Source organism: Camelus bactrianus, chromosome 11 (assembly GCF_048773025.1).
Source record: "Camelus bactrianus isolate YW-2024 breed Bactrian camel chromosome 11, ASM4877302v1, whole genome shotgun sequence".
In the NCBI taxonomy this organism is placed as follows: Eukaryota; Metazoa; Chordata; class Mammalia; order Artiodactyla; family Camelidae; genus Camelus; species Camelus bactrianus.
The window spans coordinates 27,835,541-27,842,230 of NC_133549.1; positions in this window are offsets into that span (position 1 = coordinate 27,835,541).

Sequence of the window (6,690 nt, forward strand, 5' to 3'; positions counted from 1 at the left end):
CTCCTCCCCTTTGCCTTTTTTTTTTTTTTTTAATCTCTTCCTGCAAATACATAGTGTATATGAACCTAGAATTTCTTCTCACAGACCTGCCAATTTGGAACTTTTCTGACCTTAACTGCTGAATTTTTTTGCTTCCTCAAAACAGGAAGTGACAATACCTCAGCTGGTGAGTTAAACTTTCCCGTCTGAAATATGTTCCAAACCATGTGCCATTTTCAATTCACTCATTAAGAAAAGTAGTGATATGTTGTGTGTGATCTTAGTCAAGTCATTGTCGCCTCTAATATCTCACATTCAGTGTCTTAAAATAATGCTTTTAATTATATTCAAGGAGTAAAGACATCAAACTTCAGATTTTTCTATTACAAATGAGAGATTATGATTCTAAGGAATCCACTGATATTTTTGAGGATATATAAATTTTTCTTATTTGTGCTCTTCTTGGAAATATTCAACTTTCCTCAACTCACAAGACTTTGCCCACGGGTGCTAGTGACCAACCACTGCAGAGGTGGTCGATGGGGAGTGATGACTAGTGCATATATGTGTATGTCTTTTAAGTAGAAAATCCATGTGCCATTGGTAATGAATTGAAGGTTAAGTGACAATTTTTCTTTACAACCACTCTTGTCATATAGTCTGTGAACTGAAAACTGGATTAACCTTTAATTACCCTCTACGATCTCTCAACCCCAAGACAACATTACCACTCCTACCAGTAGTATTTGCATATACAATTTAATGAGAGAAACATCTGTTTGCATATTTGGTATCATTAATAGTATGCAGATGAATAGATATTCACAATGTGATAGGCATTCGTGCTAACGTCTCATTTTCTTTCTTCATTCCTAGTCTTTCTTCCTCCACCCACTGATTCAGCTGGACTTGTATTAATTAGAATTAAAGGCTGTCTAGAGCCAACCGCCTCGTGCAGAATGCACAAATGCAGTGGAATCTGAATGCCTGCAAAACCACATTTTATTCAACTGGGGAAAACACTGCTGGGTTCTATAAAACGTACACTTTATAGATGTGTGTGTGTGCGTGTGCGTGTGATTTAAACAAAACTATGTGTTCTCCTCTTTAATCCAAATTTTGAAGAAATCCTTTGTACGTCTATTTTTGGAAACATGTGCTTTCACACACAGCTTCCGTCTCTGATGACTGTATTAAATGCTTCCTATATGGAGTTTGATGATTTTAGCACTGACAGAGCCCTTGGAGGCCAAGCCAATCAAACCTTCATCTTCTAGCCAGGCTAAGTGACTTGCCTGCAGTCACCTTGCCTGCAGAGTGGCTTGTGATGGAGCTGGGTCTGGGGTGGGGAGGAGAGGGGGTGAGAGGTCTGAGCCTCTGGACTCTGAGCCTAGCACTTTGTTGACTGGATGGTGCTGTCCCTCTGTATGAGTGAAGTTTCAAGACACAACAGCCAGTAAACCCATTTCATACAGGTTCTCAGAAATTCTGTGGTTATTAGTTGAGGCCACTTTAAAGGTATACACATATGCATTATGAATATAAAACACATGCTACAGATACAATCTTTATCAATAAATGTTACAGTTTGTGTACATGTGTTCTGATTCTTGCACATGCAAAGCTTCCATTTTTGCATTGATCCAAAGATAATGGAAGATTCCTTAAAGATTTTCAGGGCTTTAATTTCACGGTACATTTTTCAGTACTTCTTTCAGTATGGAAAAAAAAAAACAACTGCTGCTTCTTTATGCTTTTTAAAGTAAAAAACTCTCAGTTCTAACTTAATTTCACCCCCTTCTGATTAGAAGCTTTGAGCCAGGCACCATCACCTTCAGTATTTCCAGCTTCCCAGCATATGCCATGGAAATTATTTGATCGAGTTACTCCCCATGACTGTATTGTCTCATCAGAATGAAGAAAATTCTTGGCTTTCATTAGTGAATCCATCCTCATTAATTCAAACTAAACGGTGGTGGTGGGGAAGGGAAAGCCAGATTAACTAGTGAATACTTTGAACCATAGAAATTTTTTTTATGGGAATGTACTATTCTTACGTCCATGGATGTGCTGTAATTAAAGCTGGGCTGTGACTCCAAAGGTCTTTAGGATACATGATTAAATCAGCTGGTTTGTGATTTCATATCCATTATTTGTAGGCAAAGGTGAATTATAAAACTATTGTAAGTGACTTGTTTCCTGAACACTCTCAAAGTTCTCCTTATAACTCGTCTGCTTGTTAGACACTACTCATTTACACTATCTGTAAAATAAAAAAGCATTTCTAAAAAAGAAAAAAAAAAGAAGATCTAGTTCAGATAGGGTATGGGTTATTGTAATTTGAAATAAATAAGGTATTTACCATATTCTCCATGTAGAAATAGGCATAATGTGACAATGTGATTGGAAAAAGACATTTTGAACACCTGATGTGAAAAGAGCACTGATTGGGAATTAGGTTTCTCCCTGAAGTACAGTTATTGTGTACAATTATTTTAGATGCTCCATCTCCTACTATTGTCTGGCAAGTAACATTTAAGTACTAGGTGGAAATGTTTCCCTTCCAATTGTGACTATACTGTGTGTGAATGCCCGACATACCAATAGTAGCAATATTCACTATTCATTAACAATAAACATTTGTTGGATGGATGGATAGATGGATGGTTGGGTGGATGGATGGATAGGGGCAGCATGAAGCATCCTGCCCCTGCTAGCCATTTCTAGAATCTGAAGGAGGCCACTATTTCCAATAATCTAAGTACAAATTCTAGTCCTAAGGCAAAGCCTTGTGTAGAGAGGTGTCACTTTAATTCATGGCTCCAAACAATAGCTGTGCTATCATGTGTTTTATGGGCATCCAATGTAAATCCCTAATCACTCCAGAGTTGCTTGGGTAGTAAAGTTAAGGTGTGTTTGTGCTTATGTGTGTGTTGAGGGGATTCACAAGGAATCTATTGAAAATTGCACTTAATAGACAATTGGAAATTACAGATTGGCATCCAGCATCATGGTGACCCATTTATTTTTTAATTTATGCTACAACTTATTCTTGTTGTTATTTTATATTTGGTTTGACCTATAGTTGCTCTTACTGTGTTTCTGGCCGCGCTCTAGACTCAAGAATCTGAGAACCTGCTCTTGGGTGTGCTGATTTATGGGTCATGAATACATTTACTCCGAGAGGAGGGAAAAGATGCTAGGAGGTACAGGGTCAGATTTCCCGTGTGGGATGTTGAGGGTGCATCTGCTGATCCACTGGCTGGAACTCCTTTGTCTCCTGCTGTAATTGCACTTCACCTGTTTCTGACCTAATTAGCTCAGAACTCTTGGCAAGTGATCAAGTTTCTGGTTGCCTTAGGAAGTGGGGGCACATATCCCTTACTGAGATGGACTAGAAGAATCACTGGGGCAGACGTTGGGTTCCCACGGGCCCATCAACTCTGGGACATTTGACGCTGTCAACAATCCACTGGGGTGATGAAGGAAAATCCTAGAACATCTATTAACATGTTCTCATGAAAAAGATAAGAAATAAAAAAAAAAAGCATGACTAGTACTTATTATAAAGAATTAAATCAATACATGTAAATAATTTAATCATAAATATCCATATACTGGGGATGATCAAATCCTTTGGGGAAGGGGATACATGATCAAAAAAGTGGGGAGACCTCTAGTCTACGGGAAGATACACGGCATTTCCCAGGACAGTAGTGGGGCTCTTGCCCTCCTCTTCAGTTTGGTCTCCTACCCTTTCCCATTCATTTTCCCATCGCACTGGGCAGTCTGGAAACCCCACACAGCTTTCAGATCTGTGCTGTGCGCTCATGTCCCTCAGGACCCTTGCACCTGCAATTTTTGCAACCTTGGATTTTCTTCCCCTCTGCCTAGTGAATATTTATTTTACCATTGTAAACATTTTCCTTTATTTGTCGGACAATGTGGCTCTCTTTCCACGGGACTCCTCATAATCTCTGTTATAGCTTTGTAAGTTTATTGCCCTTGTTGTCTTCTGAACAACAGGAGGACAGAGATGGTCTCTTATACATCAGTGCATAAATGCCTGGAGAAGAGTGAAAGTAGTCTTCACTGACAGCCAGCTGCACTGCTTGGGCCCTGTGGTTTGTTCAGGCCCCCAGGAGGGGTCGCTGTTGGCACTTCCCATGCTGGGGAGAGCCTAGCTGTGGGGGTCTTTGCCACGCAGTGAGTTCTTTCCCAATATGGCAGCGTCTAATTTCAGTTACACACACTCACTTGGGAAGGGGAGAGAGACTGGGCCAGAAGGCAAACCAGAGCCTTGGACTATATGATGAAATTTTTTTGTGCCTGAGATACCCTGGAAAATGTAGACTGGGAGCCCCTGGCATGTGAGACCATCCTTGCTGGATGGAGTCACAAATGCTACTGGAGAAATTGCTGATGCTCCCTGGCTTTTTCTGCTAAGACCAGAGAAGCTCTTCTGGAACAAGGAATGGAATATAAAAGAGGCTTTTGAAAATATCAGAGGCTGAGAAACAGCAGCCAAACCCCATCAGCAGATACTGTGAGGCATGAAATCACGTCGCTGCTTCTGAGTGCAGTGGGGCTGGGGGATTCAACTGGCTTCCCTTGGTAAACTGGATAGAAAACTGCACCAAAGTAGGCAAGATCTTTGTATTAACCATAATGTCAGAGAATGCATTGCCATGTGCCTTGACAAACTGTTTTTTAAAAGACAAACAATTATGAAGGCGCTGGTGCAAATAAAGGGGTACAGAATATTTCAGTCCCCTCCTTTAAAATTGCTGTTATTTTTTTCACTTTATTTTAATTCAAGGACACTTTTATACCTTGGTAATAAATTAACATTTCAAAAGTACTTTTACCTGCTGAGATGGTTCATTCCACTAATATGGGTAACGCTGTGGACTCGAATAATTAGTGTAAATTGCCTTTGAATAACACAGAGCTGGGAACAACTCTAACTTGCTCAGGCTTAATGCCCCTTGCCGTCCTGGATGAAGAGTCCTTAATGGGGCCTGGAAAAACAACTAATACCTACAAATCAAAGGAGAAAAGCCGTTTTTGATGCATTTGTCTGAGAGTGTGAGTTTTAAACTAAATTGTTAACACTTCCTCCCTGCTGAGGGTCATGGATTAGCTAGGCTGGGAGATTCTTTGAGAATCTTTCACACTGACCAGGGGAGGTAGGGGGTTCCAAATACAAGTGTTTTCTTAACCCTAATCCCCACCTCCCTGACCAGGACAGCTCTGCATTTCCCTCTAATTAGGTGAAGAATTAGGAGGTGGATAAATATGCTCAGGGATGAGGATAAAGTGATTAGTTCGCTGCAGACCATGATAGCGATTTTGAGGCGCTACATAGTTCCTTTCAAGATAATAACTTTTCTCTTTTTCACAAAAACGTATTCAAGCAAACCTCAAACATGTATTTATAAGCAATGATAATTATCTCTGGGCAAGTTTGGGGCAGCGTATTGACAAACTATTTTTACTCCCCTTTGCATTTACTTGATTTTCGTAAGATTTTTATCCCAGAGCGGAACGTCCAGAGCGGTTTCTAATCTGACCCAAGTTTTATAATTATTTTGTGCAATCTGAACAAAATCGAATAACCTAACCAAAAAATGACGCATTCACATTTAAATGATCCTTTCAATGGAAGGGGGGCAAGGACACGTTGCTCAGGAGCTGCATGAGATAAAACCATTTTGACACTTTTTCTGCATATGAATAGATACTACTGTGGATGCTTTTTTTTTTTTTTTTAAGATCTTGTAGATATTCTTCGCTGAAGTGTAATTTAAAATTTCAGGCCGATGAAAGCAGTTACAGAATAGCTTCAAACTTCGGTGATCTCGGCTGCCATCACCCATGACGACTCTCCCAGGGCTGCCCAGACTTCTAAATAAGTTTCTACACAAGGAAAACTCTGACAGGTGCCCCAAAAGAACATATCGTCTTGTACACTCGGACAGTCAGTCCCAGGATCGCATGCGTCAAGTTTTCCCCTGCTTTTGCCATTTTTTGCCCACTTGAAGACTGAACATACTGCTCTTTTGTCTTACCTAGTGCATGTCTTCCGTGCTATGAACACACAATGAAAATAACCTCAGGAAAGAAGAAAAGTGACGGGGACAAAATCACAAAACGTAATGTTCTTCTGCCTCCTTTCTGAGGGTGTTTGAAAGCCCAAAGCCTTGTTGCCCTTGGTTCTGTTTGAAGACCCGTGAAAGGCAATGATCTAATGGTGACCTTTCGGAACAAGTTCTTCCTGTTTCACTCCTCTTGGACGATCATCTCTGAGGATTATAAACGAGCCAGAGCAAAACAGAGGTGAAAAGTGAAACTGTAGCTGTGTGCCGGGTCTCCAGGCTGAATTTCCCCATTAGTCTCAGCTCATGGGGGTAGACATTGCCACCCCAGTTCACACTACTGTGGGTCACAGCAGTGGAAGGAAAGCACATCCCATCCTCATTTAAAAAGAACAACAACATGAAACAACTTCCTTTAGACTGCAGTAAGTTTTCCTTTCCATTCCTACAGATACCATGGCTGGTTTAAGGTGTGATCGCCCAGTTACACGATACAAGACAGATCACACCACACGAACCAGGGTGATGTTGCCTCTTGATCTTATCAGCTTTGTTTCCTAAACTACAAAAAAGATCTAACACAGGGCTGCTTAGCAGTTTGGCTTAGACAATC